Here is a 21,938-nt window from a genome sequence, read left to right as displayed (position 1 = left end):
ACAGCTTCTGATTTCTGCTTCCATCTAGGACAGCTTCAGAACTTGAATTTCTTTGATCTTCTGAACATTCACAGCTTCTGATTTCTGCTTCCATTTAGGACAGCTTCAGAACTTGAGTTTTCTGGATCTTTAGAACATTCACAGCTTTGAATTTCTGCTTCCCTCGGATAGCTTCAGAGCTTGAATTTCTACCAACATCACTTCATGCTAGATTTGTATCAGAACATTGTTGAATGTACCAGAGCATCATCAGAGCATCTCTACATCCTGAAATGTTACAGAACAAAAACTAAACGACAAAAGTCAGCATGAACGAGTTAGAACATAGAATATATGTTTGAACACATTATATGTATCAGAGCCATATCATTATATGTATCAGAGCAAATAGAATTTTGTCAGAACAAATAGACAAATATGGATCAAATTCTATTATCAGTGCTTCTGATTCATTCTTCTTTCTTGCTTCTGATTTCTGAAGCTTGACAGCACTTAGCTTGCTTCAGTTTCCATGGTTTTGCTTCTTGTGTTTGCTTTGAAGATTCTTTTCACTTCTTTATACCTGCAAAACACTTAAACCATATAGAACTTGCAGTTCTTGTTAGTAAGAGCGACTGATTAAATCAAATCATTTATCATTTATCTTCTCCCCCTTTTTGTCATATCATCAAAACGCAAAGAAGATTCAGAGACAAACAAAACGAAACACACGAAGGAAGAAGATGATTTCATTGAAGTTCAACCAGCAGGTACAGAAGTACATGAAGATAAGAAAAATCAGATGCACAAAGACAGATGCAACGAAAAGAAAGAAACAACACAGACTCAATCTAAGATGGCCCTAGTCTTGACAAGATCTTGGTCAGCATCTCTTGAACCATATTGTTGTGTCCTTCTTGCCTTACCATGAAAGCGCTATACTCAGCATTGAGTGAGCTTTGCTCATCCTGTCTCTTCTGAATTTCTTCTAGAGTCCTTGCAAGACGAGAAGATTCATCAGAAGAAGCTTCACCGCTTTCAACCACAGGAATAGCATGTTGATCTGCAGCTTCCATAGATAGATCATTTGCAGGGATTTCCTCAACAGGAACAGTTTTAGCAACATGATCTTCAGCATCTGCTTCTTGCATAGAAGCATCTCCATATTCTGCAGCAGGAATTTCCGAGTCTCCATTCTCAAGTGCCTGAAGAATGGCAGCTAGATTCCTGGGAGCAGAAGGACCTTCAACTTCTGGTGGGTCAACAACTTCTGGAATGACCAAGCTTGGGTCTTTCACAGACGGGTTTTCCCTCAGATAGTCAAAGAGAGTCTTGAAGTCTCCTAGCAGAACAGGATATTGAGGAATAAAGATAACAATATCCCTGCAAGGATTTGCTTCCATTTCAGCAGCCAATCTTAATTGTTCCATCTCATCCAAGAAGGGCTTCTCTTCCAACAGATGTCTTCCTTTGAGACTGGCAAACCAGAAGTCTTCATAATTCCTCAGAATTCCACGAGGCCGTGGGGCAGCAGCTACACAGGCTTCCTGAAGTTCTAAAAACAGAGCATCTGATTCTCTGCGAAAGATCCTCCAGAAGTTCCGCATAGCAACATCATTCAATCCAGAACTTTCAGCAATTCTGAGAGTATCAAAGGTACTTCTGAGATTCCTCTTTATGTTTTCAAAAACTACACCAATAGGATATACAGGGCGGAATTTTATTTGGGTTTTTGAAAAGGCAGGGTTGGAAGTGAAGTAAGGATGAGGTTCTCTATCCAACCTATAAGAAGATTCTGCTTCAGTATCAGAATCTAACACTACCACTTCAGCTTCAGGACGAGGCTTGGGAGTGTAGTTGCAATCACGGAGCAGCTGCTCATGTGATGCAGAGGTTGGAAAAGGAGAATCACAAGGATTGTTTTGAGAGGTGGAGGGAGTATGTTCAAGAGTGGCATTGAGAGGAGGTTGAGATGGAAAGAGAGTTTGAAGGGGTGGTATATCCATAACAGGATTTATGGTAGGTGAAGAGGAAGGAATGGTTATAGGAGTAGATGGAGGTGTAAGAACATGGACAAAGACAGGTGATTCTGATGTGGCTTTTTCTGGTTCAGGTGTAGGGACAACCTCTATTGGTGCAGCTTCTGAACAAACAGCAGGAACAGAATTAGGTTCAGAGATGCATATAACTTTGGAACCTCTCAGAAAAGCTTTGACCACATCCTCAGTCTTCTTCTGCTTCTTACTCTTCGGCTCTTCAAAGATCTTTGTTTTGCGGCTAGCGATTTCTTTCCTTCTGACATATGCCAGAACTTCTGGTTGATTCTCAGCCTCTTGAGAGATATTTTCTTCATCAGATTCTTGAAGAATCATCTTTCTTTTTCCGATTTTCTTCTTTTCAACAACTTCAACAATCTCAGCATTGTTATTAGACTTCTTCTTTTTCTCAGCTTCCTTCTTTTTCTTCTCAAAATCAGCAGAGACAGCCTTAGCAACCTTTGCAATGACTTCTTCTGGGACCACTTCTTTATTGGTGGTAGCAGCAGGATGATCAAACTTTCTTTTGGTCCTTTCTTCCTTCTTACGATTCACTTTAATAGGAGCACCTTTGTCTTGATCTTTAAGACTCTTATCCTCTTTTTGTGACTTCAGATACTTAGTTCTGACTTCAGGTACCTCACTATTGAAGAAGGTTTCAAAGTCAGCTAGTACTGGTTTTCTTCTGATTCTTGTTCCAGCTAGAGGTTGAGGAACTTTGAGGATAGTGTCAATAATTTTCATCTTCTTTAGAGAAAAAGCATTCAGACAGGCTCCAGAGGTGACAGCAAGGTTTTTGATAATACCTTCAGACTCCAGACTCTCAACAATCTTGGAATGCACCAGAAGGTTTGTAATAATTCTACCAAAAGGAATGATTGTTCCACCATTTTCTTTTCTGAAAGCGTTTCTGGAATCCTTTACTGCTTTCCACATATGGTTGAAGATAATGTAAATCGCATCAACCTTTTTCTGAGTGGCAATGCAATAAAGAATATACCTTTGATCATTACTGATGAAATCCGAGGCATGTGTTGATTTCCTATGGTAGAAACACCCAAGAAGGATCTTTGTCCATATTCTATAGACATCTCTCAATTCCTTGACGTATTTTGTTTTCTTGACATTTGGATAAAGAGTGGATAGGACATCTCCCATATCTGCCCTTTGATCAAACTCATAAACCCCTTCAGGGTTTTTCAGATCAAACATCATTCTTAGGATGTTTTCAGTAATAACAACAAACTTTCCATGGACGAAAGAAATTATAGATTTTGGAGCAACCACAGCATGTACCCAGAACTCCTTGACAAGATCCGGATAGACTGGACCAACAAACTCAGCGAACAACGAGGTCCATCCTTGAAAGATGATGTCTTCTTTAAGGTGAAATTGGTTTTCTTCAATGTTGTCAAAGTCAACCATGAGTTCACACAGAACTTCCAATTCATCTTTAGGAATGGAGCATGCAACAACAGGAGTGAGTTGCAAAGTTTCTTCTTGGAGATGATGAGGAACAGATGACTCAGCATTTTGGGATGAGAAGGCAGCCATGGATGCAGAATGAACAAAAACGAACAAGAAAAGCGAACTGGGTTTTCGATTAGGGTTTTTAGAAAACGGCTAAGAACTTTTCAAACGAGAGAATGCAAGGAGAGAGAGAGACAAGGGAGCGAAAAAAAATGTAAGATATGATTTGAAAAGAATATATAGAGACGGATTTGAAAAGGAAAATAATAAGAAATATAAATTGAACAGTTCCAGAATCAAAGGAAATCAATTTTATTAAATGATGAGTGACGTGAGGAGAGAGAACGTGGTAAATGAAATGATTTAAAACAGTTACCTAGGTCGGCGTCATTTCAACTGCACGCTTTGTACAAACCGTACAGACACGTGTTCACCATCAGATAATAGATGACAGTTGTAAATTTCAGAATAGACTTTACGCCTTCAGATTCTGATCACTGCTTCTGATCTGATCAAGTTTCTCTTCTGGAAACACTCCTTCTGAAGTGTGCTGATATAAATCTGAGTGATCTTCTGATCCATTACTTCTGATATACACAGCTTCTGGAGGTTCACTTCTTTGTTCTGCAGCTTCTGATAAGACAAAACTGTATCTGCGGAAATTCTTAAGCTCTTTGTTTCATCAGAAACAAGTTTAACATCAAACCAGATGTTTATTGATTCGTCCACAATCAATGTTTCAATTTTGTATATTCTGTAGCATTTAGAGCATTTAGAATACTCAAGAACGAAACACCAATGCTTGAGAAACAGACAAGACAAATGATTTCAAGACTGATAAACTATCTTTTCTGATCTCCTACAGACAAAGTTTCTTCAACAGATTTAAGTACCAGAACTTGGAAGACTATCCTTCTTCCCTTCAAGTGTTGAGACCAACTTGAGTCCAGGTGACATGTCATGTTGATTTTTATCTTCTTTGTCGCCAAGAGATTCTGCAAGAGAAATAGTCTTTTTCTTTGGTACCCACATTTTCTTGGGTCCTTTCTTGTTAGATTTTCTCAAGTTCTGATTGAACTTGGGTTTAACATTGTAAGCAATAGGAGGAACAGCATGATAATTCTTAATGTGAGTTTCATGATATTTCCTAGGTTGTGTCACATGCTTTTTGGTGTGTGTTATGTGAAAGCTTTGAGCATGTGAAGTGTGCCTAATATCATGGGAGTGGCCATACTTGAACTGATCATACAATGGCTTGTATGTGAATTTCATTTCATCAACAGGTTCAAGTTTGTATGGGGTTTCACCCTCAAAACCAATGCCTACTCTTTTGTTTCCAGACACAGCATATATCATAGAAGCTAGCTGACTTCTGCCAATACTTCTAGATAAGAACTTCCTGAAACTTAAATCATATTCTTTCAGAATATGGTTTAGACTAGGAGTGGATTTTTCTGAATCAGAAGGAGATCCAACATTATTGGATAATTTTAAAAGTTTTTCTTTTAATTCAGAATTTTCCAACTCAAGCTTCTTTGTTTCAAATTCAAATAGCTTTTTCAGCTTTTTGTATTTGAGACTAATCTGAGACTTGAGTTCCAGAAGTTCAGTTAGACCGGAAACTAACTCATCTCTAGTAAGTTCAGAAAATACCTCTTCAGAATCTGATTCTGATGTAGATTCTGATCCGTCATCTTCTGTCGCCATCAGCGCACAGTTGGCCTGCTCATCTTCAGAGTCTGAATCATCTTCTGACTCATCCCAGGTTGCCATAAGACCTTTCTTCTTATGAAATTTCTTCTTGGGATTTTCCTTCTGAAGATTTGGACATTCATTCTTGAAGTGTCCAGGCTCATTGCATTCATAGCACATGACCTTCTTCTTGTCAAATCTTCTGTCATCAGAAGATTCTCCACGTTCAAATTTCTTTGAACTTCTGAAGCCTCTGAACTTCCTTTGCTTGGTCTTCCAGAGTTGATTTAGCCTTCTGGAGATCAGGGACAGTTCATCTTCTTCTTCAGATTCTGATTCTTCAGGATCTTCTTCTCTAGCCTGAAAAGCGTTAGTGCATTTCTTGATATTGGATTTTAATGCAATAGACTTACCTTTCTTTTGAGGCTCATTTGCTTCCAGCTCTATTTCATGACTTCTCAAGGCACTGATGAGCTCTTCCAGAGAAACTTCATTCAGATTCTTTGCAATCTTGAATGCAGTCACCATAGGACCCCATCTTCTGGGTAAGCTTCTGATGATCTTCTTTACATGATCAGCCTTGGTGTATCCCTTGTCAAGAACTCTCAATCCAGCAGTAAGAGTTTGAAATCTTGAAAACATCTTTTCAATGTCTTCATCATCCTCCATCTTGAAGGCTTCATACTTCTGGATTAAAGCTAGAGCTTTAGTCTCCTTGACTTGAGCATTTCCTTCATGAGTCATTTTCAAGGACTCATATATGTCATAGGCCGTTTCCCTGTTAGATATCTTCTCATACTCAGCATGAGAGATAGCATTCAGCAAAACAGTTCTGCATTTATGATGATTCCTGAAAAGCTTTTTCTGATCATCATTCATTTCTTGCCTTGTCAGCTTTACGCCTCTGGCATTTACTGGATGTTTGTAACCATCCATCAGAAGATCCCATAGATCACCATCTAGACCAAGAAAGTAACTTTCCAGTTTATCTTTCCAGTATTCAAAGTTTTCACCATCAAATACCGGCGGTCTAGTATAACCATTGTTACCGTTGTATTGCTCAGCAGAGCCAGATGTAGATGCGGGTGTAGACTTTTCACTTTCATCAACCATCTTTTACTGAAGCGTTTTTCTCTTCCTGAATCTTTTCTAAACACGGTTAAGTGCTTGCACCTTAGAACCGGCGCTCTGATACCAATTGAAGGATAGAAAAACACTTAGAAAGGGGGGGGGGGTTTGAATAAGTGTAGCTTTAAAAACTTGACAGATAAAAATAAATTGCACAGTTATTTTTATCCTGGTTCGTTGTTAACTAAACTACTCCAGTCCACCCCCGCAGAGATGATTTACCTCAACTGAGGATTTAATCCACTAATCGCACGGATTACAATGGTTCTCCACTTAGTCAGCAACTAAGTCTTCCAGAGTCTACTGATCACACACTGATCACTCCAGGAACAACTGCTTAGATACCCTCTAAGACTTTTCTAGAGTCTACTGATCCACACGATCACTCTAGTTACAACCTGCTTAGATCACTTCTAAGACTTCCTAGAGTATTCTGATCCACACGATCACTCTAGTTCCTTACAACTTAATGTAATCAATTCTAAGAGTATTACAAATGCTTCTTGAAAGCTATAATCACAAACTGTGATATTTCTCTTAATCGTTTAAGCTTAATCTCACTAATATATTACAAAAGCAATGTAGTGAGCTTTGATGAAGATGAAGATTCTGAGTTTAGATTTGAACAGAGTTTCAGCAAGTTGAATATGAGTTGTTTTGGTGCAGAATCGTTAACCTTGCTTCTCATCAGAACTTCATATTTATAGGCGTTGGAGAAGATGACCGTTGAATGCATTTAATGCTTTGCGTGTTCCGTACAGCATCGCATTTAATGTTATACGCTTTTGTCAACTACCTCGAGCCTTGTTCACGCTGTGTCTACTGACGTAGCCTTTAGTAGCTTTTAACGTTCCTTTTGTCAGTCAGCGTAGCCTGCCACTTTTACTTCCTTCTGATCTGATGTTTGTGAATACAACGTTTGAATATCATCAGAGTCAAACAGCTTGGTGCATAGCATCTTCTGATCTTCTGACCTTGAAGTGCTTCTGAGCGTGATACCATCAGAACTTCAGTGCTTCTGTTCTCTTGTTCTTCTGATGCTTCCATAGACCCATGTTCTGATTCTGCTTCGACCATCTTCTGATGTCTTGCCAGACCATGTTCTGATGTTGCATGCTGAACCCTTTTGAGACAAAGCTTCTGAGCGCTGAATTATGCGTACTCTTTATATATTTCCTGAAAAGGAAATTGCATTGGATTAGAGTACCATATAATCTTAAGCAAAATTCATATTATTGTTATCATCAAAACTAAGATAATTGATCAGAACAAATCTTGTTCTAACAGTCACCAGCCTAAAACATTACCACTGGGCCAACATGCACTAATGGAAATTATGGGCATTCATAAGATTATATATGAAAATGAGTGATGAATGCATAAAAAGAAAATAACACAAAAAGGTCTAGGGCGAGGGGGATTTGAACCCTCATACCTAAGGGTGACGTGCACGCGTTCTCTACCATTGGGGTGACTATACATCCAATGTAGAAAACACTTTCATAAAATTATATTTTAAACAATCACCAAAATTCAAATTTTGATGCAAAGCACCATGGTCATCTTCAACCTTGAACTCAAAAATGGAACACTCTCAATATTCAACCAAATGCAAAAATGTAAACACCCATCTTGCTCAGAATTTCATCACGAATTCAAAAATGTAAATATCATGAATTTATATTAACTGTAGCTCTTGAATTTTCCATAAAATTCAATAACCCTAAAATTTCAAAACAAAATTAAGAGTGTGTTTGGATGAGGTAATTTCATATTTTAAAGGTATTTAAAATTCAAAGCAATTCAAATGATTCAATTGAAATCCATTCATTTTTAAATTACTTTGTTTGGATGAAGTATTAAGATAATTCATTGTTAGACTTTTGGGGTCATTTTTATAAAATTTAAAATTTTTGGATCAAATTAAAAAGTAGGGACCAATTTGCAATTTTTAAAAATTTGAAGGACCACATTGTAAATTTAAAAATTATTAAGGACCAAATTGCAATTTTTTGAAAATTTTTGGGGTCAATTTTATAATTTTAGAAAATACGAGGACCAATTTGCAAAATTTGAAAAATTAGTAACAAATACATTTTATGTAGTAGGGTAGGAATTTCAAATTCTTTGATTTTTGGTGTCATTTCAAAATGATTAAATTTAACTTCGATAAAATGCTCCATAAATTTCCATCATTTTAACAATTCTTCATTTTTGTATCCAAACAATAAATTTTGTACAAATCATTTTAAATTACCTCAAAACATTACATTACCTCATTAAAATGCTCCATCCAAACACACTATAAATGACACATATGAACTATCAATACCTGATAGCTTAGGATTCTTACTCCTCACATCATAATAAACAGAATGGTATCAAGAAATTCTTAAAATGATGCTTCCAACATGAAGTTTAAAGTCCAAAAAACTTACCTTTCATGGAGAGATGGATATGGAGTTTTAGCTATCTAGTGATGGATGATGATCAGTTCAGCTTCCCTGAACCTCAAGGGATGTGTTGCAACTCTTACTTTGGACTGGAACTGCTTGAATATTTCCAACCAACTCAACTTGCAAGCTTGAAAAGTGGGAATTGGAAGGTGGTGATGGAGGTGTTACAAATCTGTATTAGTGCATACAAAAGCTTACAGTGTAATTGCAAAGCATCTCAAGCATAGTTTGTTTTGATGAAGACAATATGGACATCAAGCTTTCATAAAGGATGTGCAAAAAGAATCTCAAGTCTTAAGCAAAGAACACACAATTTCAAAGTCTTGAAGAAATAATAAAGATTCAAGAATCAAGCAATAAATGGCAAAGGTATAAACAATACTCACTTTGACATATAATTGTTCACAAAATATACTCTCATGCATATCATAATCATGAACAAGTCTCATATATCAAAGAGTTCATTTAAAACCTTTTTTATAGTTAAAATTCAAAATAAAGGTTTTAGGAACCGGGTTGTCCCTATGGGGGAACCGGTTCCCAGCATTCTCAAATTTCAGCATTCTGTGGTTTACTATGGGGAACCGGGTTGTCCCTATGCAGGAACCGGTTCCCACGTTCAAAATTTGAATATTTCTGCTGTAACGTTCAGCAGGAACCGGGTTGTCCTATACAGGAACCGGTTCCTACTGAACCAGTGTGTTTTTCCATTGCATTTTACACTCAAACGAAATTGTCTTTATACCTTTTAAACATTGCATTGCTTCATGGAAAAATAACCTTTTGAAGAGGTGTTTTACACACTATATATTACACATCTTTCATATTCAAAAATCACCTTCTTCATTAACAATTCATAAACCATATTCTTCATCTTTCAATATTCTCAAGTGTTCATAAATTCTCATTTTCAAGTGAAACTTTCCATACACATTTTCATTGAGAAATCTATTCAAAGTTTCATGCATACATTGTGAACATTTATATTCATTGTTAGAATTGTTTATTTGAAGAAGAAGATCAATCCAAGATTGATAGTGCTATACAAATTTCATCTAAATCTCTTGTATAAATTCAAAAGTATTATCTCCTTACTATCCAGGATTGTTGGAAGTAAGTGTTGTGTTTGAAGAGGATTGTTCTTCATTCACATTAGTGTTGATTGATCTTAAAGGTGTTAAGAACCTTTGATCACCCTATAGGTTAGATAGTAGGCATAGGCTTGTACAATAATTCTAACTATAGTGAAATCTCTTTCGTGTTTGAAAGGGGACTGGAGTACTCTCGGATTGTGAGGGGAACCAGTATATATCGTTGCGTTCTTTACTTTTCCGCACTTTATTGCATTCATCACCATTACCAAAGAAAAGAAAAGAACCTTACAAAAACCTTCAAACACTTAACCAAAAATTATTAGAAGTATTCTCATAAAACCGATTAAATTTTTGAAAACCTAATTCACCCCCCCTCTTAGGCGCACTCTTATACTTACATACAGGACCTTAAGAACAACTTCATGGTGTCATCTTCTTAAATTCGATTCTCTTAGCTCAAGTATGATAAATTCATGCTCTTGTACATTTTGGAAAGATGAGATCACCCTCAACAACTTTCATGTTGGGAATTTGAAGAAATTCAACTTGGATAATGGAGATAATTGGCCATTAACTTTGGAAAAAAATAAGTTGTTTTGACACTTAGAAAGTTTTCTAAATGTTGAGATTTTCACAATTTTGAAACATCATTTTGATCAATCCATAACTTCCAATCCTTATGACATTTTTTATTTATTCCTTCAACAATGTTGAAGTATGATGCATCATATTTGAGTAGAGACCTTCGGCTTGAAAAATGGTGACTTGAGGAAAAATTTATAAGCCTTCAAAGTAGGTCACTTGAACATGAATTTTATGGACTTGGTAAAATTTTCAAATTCTTCATTTTTGCCCTTTTTGCGAGTAACCTCAAATTTATTGATTCCACTTGATCAAATTATTCTATCAACCATATTTTCATGATCCTTGACCTTGAGAGTCCATGGTTGACCAAAAATTTGGAAAGTCAAACTTGATCCTTGGACATTTGACTTTTTACCATATGAATTGCAATATTTCCAATATTAGTTAATACAACTCCTCTAGCCAATTGAATCATATGAATGGGACATAATAAAGTAATTGAGGATCTTAAATCATGTCTCAAGCCATTAAATCATGCCTTGATAAAAAATTCAACTTTTCCTGAATTAGGTCAAAACCCTAATTTGGTGCATCATATGAATTTGAAAGTCGATGATCTTGAGTTGAGGCACACTTGGACTTGAATATTGATGAAGGGAAATAACTTGATCCTATGATAAGCTTGAGTTACTTTGAGGGCCAAAAAACCTTGACCACTTGAGCTCCTTGATCCACCATACCTATCTTTTAAAATAAGCAAACGGATATCTCTTATATCTTTGAGGTTAGTAATGATGCATGAATGATCTTTAGGTCATATGATGAATTTAGATTTAATGCAAATGAAGTGGGATCTTAGGGTCAAAATTGGGGTATGAAAGCTGCCCCTATTTAAGTTTCTTTCATTCGGAGAAGTGAAGATTGAAATCTTCGTCTCGACGTGATATGAGAGGATTAAATACAAAACAGAACACAATTTGGGCCCTAAGAGACCACAAGTATGCTCATGATATGATATGAATGCAAAACTCTGACTTTCACAAGTAATGGCAACATAACAAATGAATAACATCCCAGTTCAAATTAGAATAGGGGATCAGATCCACTAGGGAAAGGATAAACAATTTTTGGGAGATAATGTAACTCCACTGGGGAGGACCACCTACTATCAAGCAAGTGATAGCCTAAGCAACAGGTGACACACTGGGTGAGAAAACAATGATTTACCTACTACCATACGAGTGGCAGGCTAAGAAAGTTAAGATGAAAGGTGAGGAAAACAATCTACCTACTTCCATACAATCGGTGGAAGATATATCACCAACAATCAAACATGTGATAGCCTAAGCAGAGATTATAAACTTCAACAACAAACTTCCACATAACAAGGTTCAGCTTCTTCTCTAACCAAGTCTTCTACTCATAAAGGGTGATAAGCAAACTAATTTTCCTATATTAGTTACATCTTATGTATAATCTTCTTCTTCAAAATTGAATCTTGTGTGTTCCAGAATCTTTCTGATATGATTACCATAGGGAAGACTTAAATCTATTGCATGTTTCTCATACCAACTATCTCCACTCGACGCCATTACAAAGCTTTCTCTTCCCCGGGCACATTCTCAATGGAAAATCTTCATTAAAGGTATTTTGTTCTAGAATACTCTCACTAATTTCTACATTAACAGTGCTCACTTCAAAGCTAGTAGTAAGCATTTGAGGGGGGAAACAATTTTGTGTTGGTAAAAGGCTCATAAAGATTGTCCAAATTCATAGGCTTAATCCAAAACGAATGCTCCACTCAGTGGCGTATAGGTGGATCTTCATTCCTAGACACTAGTAGGAGCACAAGCTTTTCCCTTCATCTTGATCGTTTGTTCACAACCAACGGTTGCTCGCACTCCATGTCAAATGTAACACCCCTTTTCTAAACCCCAAATATAACGAATGTTCACAGAGTATTAACATGTGTCATACCCCAAAATTTTCCCATCTCATTTCACCTTTCAAATGCTCAAAGATCACTCAATTGCTCAGAAAGTCAACAGTCGATTGAGTTGACCTAAAAGTCAACTATGGTCAAAGTATAGTCAAAACTCCTGATTTTTTGTCAACGTCCTCATTATGAAGTATCATTCATTATCTGATCAAGTATTGATCATGGTTCATCAAGGAAAGATCAAAAATCATCAATTCAAAAAGTTTCTAAATTAGGGTTTGTATAGGAGAAAGTCAACTAAACTTTGACCGGCCATAACTCCCACATGGAACATCAGAAATTTTCCATCCAAAGCTCAATTTGAAGGAAATTGAATTCTCTACAATTTTGTCTCTCACACGCCAAGTCTAAAAATGCACCATTTGAGAGATATGAGGCAATACATTACAGGTCCTTCTAAAAGATCGCAAAAAGTCATTTTTTCTCAAAGCTCATAACTCGGACATGGTAGACTCAATTGAGATGAAACCAAAAGGAGCCTTTAGAGGACTCTTTGAGCTTTCTAAAAATTCCAAGAACTTGAAAAAATATGGAAGTATGAGGAAATGGCAAGGTGTACAAGTTCACCTATTTTCAAGGGCATGCATGAAGAGAAAAAGCCCAAAACTCCAAATAGTTCCACATGGGCTTGCATTATTTTTATCCTATCATTATTCTAAGCCCATGCACGCCCCAAAACAAGAGCCTTTTTATTTTTATTGTTTTTATTAATTATTTTATGGTTTTAATCATTTTAAATCATAAATTAATTATATAAAATAGTAAAATTAATAAGAGATCTTATTTGTTTTGTTTCCAATCAATTACCAATCATCAAAATATCCCATAAATTAACTCAATTTCGTGGGAAACAAGATTGATAAGAGAAAGGATTGATTTTGGCCAAATTAAGAAACATCCATTCTAAAATTCAATCAAATATTATTTTTCAATCAAAAGATTTGATTCTCTCTAAACTTGTAACCCTAAAATCATCCTTTATATATACTCATACTATTCAAGGCACAAGGGGATGGAGGCAGCAGCTTAAGAACTAGGGTTTCAAGTCACAAAATTCACATAAACTTGACTATTTTTGTTTTCTTGTCGCAGCCCTCCCAAAGCTCCAACTAATTGCTTCTTCATTCTCAGGAGACATCAAAATATGATCATGGATCAAAGCATGGGCCCTACGACCACGTAACACCATAGTTTCATAAGGTTCATATTATTGCGTTTTTTATTTTTTCGTTTTACGCATACATGGCTATTTTAATTTAATCTAATGATCAATTTGAGTTTATAGAATGCTTTAGAAGGGTTTTGAACCATTACATGTAAGCTTTGAGTCCAGAATCACGAAACACCATGTTTAGGGCATACAAGTTCGTGCTCGTCGTTTTGATACTTGTAAGAGGTTTCGTGGAAAACTAACATCATATTCGTGATCAGAAGGAGATTTTAAGTCGATCTGGGCTGGTTGGATTTCGGTTACGCTCGTATTGCTTGGTGTTCCATGCTTGCAGGTTGCTTTCCTACGAAAACATTGCGATTTCGCAGGTAAAATCGCAGCGGAATTCATAAATAAATCCGCAGCAAACCTTGGGAGAGATGATGAATAGTAGACCTGGACGGTTGACCTGCTGCGCTGCCACTCCCTCATTGGCCAGTCAAATTCCCAGCTTCTCTCTCACCACGCGTGGCATGAAGGCCATCTCAATGTTGTGACTACCAAAAGGAAGAAGTGACAGCCATCTCAAAAGTTCTCTTTGCTGGTGAACCACCATCATTATCAAAGGTGCAAATCCAAAAGTCTCTTGGAACCTGAATGCATAAGTGGAATTAATTGAGCTTAGGGCTGAAGATCATCACGAAGAGGGGTGGGTACACTCAAATTTTGAGCCATTATCCTTTGTTTCTTAAACCGTGAACCAGGCCACGTTACAACCCTTGAAAGTCCTAACTGAAGCACGGTTAGCTTGAAAGCATACTGTCACCAAAAAGGTATCCTGACTCCTTAAGGCGTACCAAAAATGCTGAGTTGATATTTCATTTTTACAAACATCATGTTTTTACAAACATCACGTTGTTACAAATATCACGCTTTTACGTCTCATGTTTTAATGTTTTATTCAAAAACTCAAGACAAATGTATGCATTGCATCTCATGAGTTCATTATTAAACATATTCTGCTACATAATTTCAAATGTTAGCATCAGAAAGAACTTGCACAAGGTATAGCTAATGACTGGAGGTTATCCCGATAGACAAGATTACTCCGGGAAGCAACATCTCCTACGTATACAAGGGGCATGGCACGTTTGCCCAATCAATCTGGGGCAATCAAGTCAAGATTCGAAGAATCTCTCAAAATGCCACAAAGTCAAAGGCATACATCACAAGTAGATTTAAAACTATTTCCCGATCAGCCTGGGGCATCATACTAAGTACTAGGGGCATGTCGCCCATAGTGCACATCTCATAAAGTCCTCGCGAGGTGAATCTCTTCAAGTTCCTACTAGCCGTGGGCAAAGTACACAAGGCATGTTCAACGCTGCGATCAATACTCATCGTTGCGTTCCAATCAGTACAAGTCCAGGAATGACAGTTACTATAAACACCAGGGGCAATGTTCAAGGCATCCATGCCTCCCCACAGAATCGACTTCACAGGATCATATCCCCACAGAGCAATCCTCAAGAAGATATCTTCAAATGCGCTCGTCCCAACAAAGACATGGCTCCCCAACAAAGTTTACATCTTCAACACCACTGGTTCTCCAACACTTAACTCTTCCCCAACATGGTCTATTCATATCTCCTATCCCCAGTCAGGGTACATCAAGGATCAATCATTCAAATTGCTTTCATCCCCAAGCAGAAATCATAAATCCCCGGCTACACATCTTTAAAACAAGATCAAATATCCAAGTCACAATGATACATAGATTCACTTTCTCAGAACAACATCAGTCATACATCATATACATCACCTGCATATTCATACATTGCATACATTACTTCATGATAAACATACGGGTTTCTCATTTATTTGGAGAGACTCGTCATATAATACATGCATCATGACATTGCATATTTCTAACTTTGTTTTCAGGTTCTGCCTAGACAAGCATTCTCTATCAGATATGGTCTAATGTATGACCCGTTCCAGCATTCTCAATCAGATATGGTCTAATGTATGACCCGTTCCAGCATTCTCAATCAGATATGGTCTAATGTATGACCCGTTCCGGTATTCTCAATCAGATATGGTCTAATGTATGACCCGTTCCGGTATTCTCAATCAGATATGGTATAATGTATGTCCCGTTCCGGTATTCTCAATTAGATATGGTCTAATGTATGACCCATTCCGGTATTCTCAATCAGATATGGTCTAATGTATGACCCATTCCGATATTCCTCAACAGATATGGTCTAAATGAATGACTCGTTCTGACATCCTTCAACAGATATGGTTTAAATGTACGACTCGTTCTGACATCATTCAACATATGGTCTAAAGTATGACCCGTTACAGTCTTCTATTTCCAAGAATCTAATTCCATCACCATGAACGGTGGTGACACGATCATCTTCAAAGATCTAATTCAGTTACTACGAACGGCACTGACACGGTCAGAGATCTAATTCCATCATCACGAACGGTGTGAACACGATCAATTACCTGCTCAGTCTAATTCAGTTACTACGAATGGTGCTGACACGACAAGAGATCTAATTCCATCATCACGAACGGTGTGGACACGATCAATTCTTCCAAGGTCTAATTCAGTTACCACGAACGGTGCTGACACGACCAATATTCCAAGATCTAATTCTATCATCACGAACGAGGTAGACGCAATCAACTGTCAAAGTCTAAATTCTGTTACTACGAACAGAAATGACACGATTAACATTGAACAACTACTTCTCAACACTTCAAATTCAGATATAATCTAACGCACGATTCATTCTGACTTTCAAAACTTATCGAGACAGATGGCATCTTTAAGCCCGTCTCCGGTAAAAGTCCCTGCTTCAGCCAGGGCAAATTCCTGGGTATTCTAGTGTTCAATCCTCTTCTACCTTCAGATTCCGAAAGGCACACAAGCCAATCTACATCCTCAGGTATAAGAAGATTGAACAGGGGCAGCTGTCATACCCCAAAATTTGCCCATCTCATTTCACCTTTCAAATGCTCAAAGATCACTCAATTGCTCAGAAAGTCAAAAGTCAATTGAGTTGACCTAAAAGTCAACTATGGTCAAAGTATAGTCAAAACTCCTGCTTTTTTGTCAACGTCCTCATTATGAAGTATCATTCATCATCTGATCAATTATTGATCATGGTTCATCAAGGAAAGATCAAAAATCATCAATTCAAAAAGTTTCTAAATTAGGGTTTGTATAGGAGAAAGTCAACTAAACTTTGACCGGCCATAACTCCCACATGGAACATCAGAAATTTCCCATCCAAAGCTCAATATGAAGGAAATTGAATTCTCTACAATTTTGTCTCTCACACGCCAAGTCTAAAAATGCACCATTTGAGAGATATGAGGCAATACATTACAGGTCCTTCTAAAAGATCACAAAAAGTCATTTTTTCTCAAAGCTCATAACTCGGACATGGTAGACTCAATTGAGATGAAACCAAAAGGAGCCTTTAGAGGACTCTTTGAGCTTTCTAAAAAGTCCAAGAACTTGAAAAAATATGGAAGTATGAGGAAATGGCAAGGTGTACAAGTTCACCTATTTTCAAGGGCATGCATGAAGAGAAAAAGCCCAAAACTCCAAATAGTTCCACATGGGCTTGCATTATTTTTATCCTATCATTATTCTAAGCCCATGCACGCCCCAAAACAAGAGCCTTTTTATTTTTATTGTTTTTATTAATTATTTTATGGTTTTAATCATTTTAAATCATAAATTAATTATATAAAATAGTAAAATTAATAAGAGATCTTATTTGTTTTGTTTCCAATCAATTACCAATCATCAAAATATCCCATAAATTAACTCAATTTCGTGGGAAACAAGATTGATGAGAGAAAGGATTGATTTTGGCCAAATTAAGAAACATCCATTCTAAAATTCAATCAAATATTATTTTTCAATCAAAAGATTTGATTCTCTCCAAACTTGTAACCCTAAAATCATCCTTTATATATACTCATGCTATTCAAGGCACAAGGGGATGGAGGCAGCAGCTTAAGAACTAGGGTTTCAAGTCACAAAATTCACATAAACTTGACTATTTTTGTTTTCTTGTCGCAGCCCTCCCAAAGCTCCAACTAATTGCTTCTTCATTCTCAGGAGACATCAAAATATGATCATGGATCAAAGCATGGGCCCTACGACCACGTAACACCATAGTTTCATAAGGTTCATATTATTGCGTTTTTTATTTTTTCGTTTTACGCATACATGGCTATTTTAATTTAATCTAATGATCAATTTGAGTTTATAGAATGCTTTAGAAGGGTTTTGAACCATTACATGTAAGCTTTGAGTCCAGAATCACGAAACACCATGTTTAGGGCATACAAGTTCGTGCTCGTCGTTTTGATACTTGTAAGAGGTTTCGTGGAAAACTAACATCATATTCGTGATCAGAAGGAGATTTTAAGTCGATCTGGGCTGGTTGGATTTCGGTTACGCTCGTATTGCTTGGTGTTCCATGCTTGCAGGTTGCTTTCCTACGAAAACGTTGCGATTTCGCAGGTAAAATCGCAGCGGAATTCATAAATAAATCCGCAGCAAACCTTGGGAGAGATGATGAATAGTAGACCTGGACGGTTGACCTGCTGCGCTGCCACTCCCTCATTTGCCAGTCAAATTCCCAGCTTCTCTCTCACCACGCGTGGCATGAAGGCCATCTCAATGTTGTGACTACCAAAAGGAAGAAGTGACTGCCATCTCAAAAGTTCTCTTTGCTGGTGAACCACCATCATTATCAAAGGTGCAAATCCAAAAGTCTCTTGGAACCTGAATGCATAAGTGGAATTAATTGAGCTTAGGGCTGAAGATCATCACGAAGAGGGGTGGGTACACTCAAATTTTGAGCCATTATCCTTTGTTTCTTAAACCGTGAACCAGGCCACGTTACAACCCTTGAAAGTCCTAACTGAAGCACGGTTAGCTTGAAAGCATACTGTCACCAAAAAGGTATCCTGACTCCTTAAGGCGTACCAAAAATGCTGAGTTGATATTTCATTTTTACAAACATCATGTTTTTACAAACATCACGTTGTTACAAATATCACGCTTTTACGTCTCATGTTTTAATGTTTTTTTCAAAAACTCAAGACAAACGTATGCATTGCATCTCATGAGTTCATTATTAAACATATTCTGCTACATAATTTCAAATGTTAGCATCAGAAAGAACTTGCACAAGGTATAGCTAATGACTGGAGGTTATCCCGATAGACAAGATTACTCCGGGAAGCAACATCTCCTACGTATACAAGGGGCATGGCACGTTTGCCCAATCAATCTGGGGCAATCAAGTCAAGATTCGAAGAATCTCTCAAAATGCCACAAAGTCAAAGGCATACATCACAAGTAGATTTAAAACTATTTCCCGATCAGCCTGGGGCATCATACTAAGTACTAGGGGCATGTCGCCCATAGTGCACATCTCATAAAGTCCTCGCGAGGTGAATCTCTTCAAGTTCCTACTAGCCGTGGGCAAAGTACACAAGGCATGTTCAACGCTGCGATCAATACTCATCGTTGCGTTCCAATCAGTACAAGTCCAGGAATGACAGTTACTATAAACACCAGGGGCAATGTTCAAGGCATCCATGCCTCCCCACAGAATCGACTTCACAGGATCATATCCCCACAGAGCAATCCTCAAGAAGATATCTTCAAATGCGCTCGTCCCAACAAAGACATGGCTCCCCAACAAAGTTTACATCTTCAACACCACTGGTTCTCCAACACTTAACTCTTCCCCAACATGGTCTATTCATATCTCCTATCCCCAGTCAGGGTACATCAAGGATCAATCATTCAAATTGCTTTCATCCCCAAGCAGAAATCATAAATCCCCGGCTACACATCTTTAAAACAAGATCAAATATCCAAGTCACAATGATACATAGATTCACTTTCTCAGAACAACATCAGTCATACATCATATACATCACCTGCATATTCATACATTGCATACATTACTTCATGATAAACATACGGGTTTCTCATTTATTTGGAGAGACTCGTCATATAATACATGCATCATGACATTGCATATTTCTAACTTTGTTTTCAGGTTCTGCCTAGACAAGCATTCTCTATCAGATATGGTCTAATGTATGACCCGTTTCAGCATTCTCAATCAGATATGGTCTAATGTATGACCCGTTCCAGCATTCTCAATCAGATATGGTCTAATGTATGACCCGTTCTGGTATTCTCAATCAGATATGGTCTAATGTATGACCCGTTCCGGTATTCTCAATCAGATATGGTATAATGTATGTCCCGTTCCGGTATTCTCAATTAGATATGGTCTAATGTATGACCCGTTCCGGTATTCTCAATCAGATATGGTCTAATGTATGACCCATTCCGATATTCCTCAACAGATATGGTCTAAATGAATGACTCGTTCTGACATCCTTCAACAGATATGGTTTAAATGTACGACTCGTTCTGACATCATTCAACATATGGTCTAAAGTATGACCCGTTACAGTCTTCTATTTCCAAGAATCTAATTCCATCACCATGAACGGTGGTGACACGATCATCTTCAAAGATCTAATTCAGTTACTACGAACGGCACTGACACGGTCAGAGATCTAATTCCATCATCACGAACGGTGTGAACACGATCAATTACCTGCTCAGTCTAATTCAGTTACTACGAATGGTGCTGACACGACAAGAGATCTAATTCCATCATCACGAACGGTGTGGACACGATCAATTCTTCCAAGGTCTAATTCAGTTACCACGAACGGTGCTGACACGACCAATATTCCAAGATCTAATTCTATCATCACGAACGAGGTAGACGCAATCAACTGTCAAAGTCTAAATTCTGTTACTACGAACAGAAATGACACGATTAACATTGAACAACTACTTCTCAACACTTCAAATTCAGATATAATCTAACGCACGATTCATTCTGACTTTCAAAACTTATCGAGACAGATGGCATCTTTAAGCCCGTCTCCGGTAAAAGTCCCTGCTTCAGCCAGGGCAAATTCCTGGGTATTCTAGTGTTCAATCCTCTTCTACCTTCAGATTCCGAAAGGCACACAAGCCAATCTACATCCTCAGGTATAAGAAGATTGAACAGGGGCAGCTGTCATACCCCAAAATTTGCCCATCTCATTTCACCTTTCAAATGCTCAAAGATCACTCAATTGCTCAGAAAGTCAAAAGTCAATTGAGTTGACCTAAAAGTCAACTATGGTCAAAGTATAGTCAAAACTCCTGCTTTTTTGTCAACGTCCTCATTATGAAGTATCATTCATCATCTGATCAATTATTGATCATGGTTCATCAAGGAAAGATCAAAAATCATCAATTCAAAAAGTTTCTAAATTAGGGTTTGTATAGGAGAAAGTCAACTAAACTTTGACCGGCCATAACTCCCACATGGAACATCAGAAATTTCCCATCCAAAGCTCAATTTGAAGGAAATTGAATTCTCTACAATTTTGTCTCTCACACGCCAAGTCTAAAAATGCACCATTTGAGAGATATGAGGCAATACATTACAGGTCCTTCTAAAAGATCGCAAAAAGTCATTTTTTCTCAAAGCTCATAACTCGGACATGGTAGACTCAATTGAGATGAAACCAAAAGGAGCCTTTAGAGGACTCTTTGAGCTTTCTAAAAAGTCCAAGAACTTGAAAAAATATGGAAGTATGAGGAAATGGCAAGGTGTACAAGTTCACCTATTTTCAAGGGCATGCATGAAGAGAAAAAGCCCAAAACTCCAAATAGTTCCACATGGGCTTGCATTATTTTTATCCTATCATTATTCTAAGCCCATGCACGCCCCAAAACAAGAGCCTTTTTATTTTTATTGTTTTTATTAATTATTTTATGGTTTTAATCATTTTAAATCATAAATTAATTATATAAAATAGTAAAATTAATAAGAGATCTTATTTGTTTTGTTTCCAATCAATTACCAATCATCAAAATATCCCATAAATTAACTCAATTTCGTGGGAAACAAGATTGATGAGAGAAAGGATTGATTTTGGCCAAATTAAGAAACATCCATTCTAAAATTCAATCAAATATTATTTTTCAATCAAAAGATTTGATTCTCTCCAAACTTGTAACCCTAAAATCATCCTTTATATATACTCATGCTATTCAAGGCACAAGGGGATGGAGGCAGCAGCTTAAGAACTAGGGTTTCAAGTCACAAAATTCACATAAACTTGACTATTTTTGTTTTCTTGTCGCAGCCCTCCCAAAGCTCCAACTAATTGCTTCTTCATTCTCAGGAGACATCAAAATATGATCATGGATCAAAG

This window comes from Vicia villosa, linkage group LG2 (genome assembly GCF_029867415.1).
Source record: "Vicia villosa cultivar HV-30 ecotype Madison, WI linkage group LG2, Vvil1.0, whole genome shotgun sequence".
NCBI classification, from domain to species: domain Eukaryota; kingdom Viridiplantae; phylum Streptophyta; class Magnoliopsida; order Fabales; family Fabaceae; genus Vicia; species Vicia villosa.
This window is presented reverse-complemented; position numbering follows the sequence as displayed.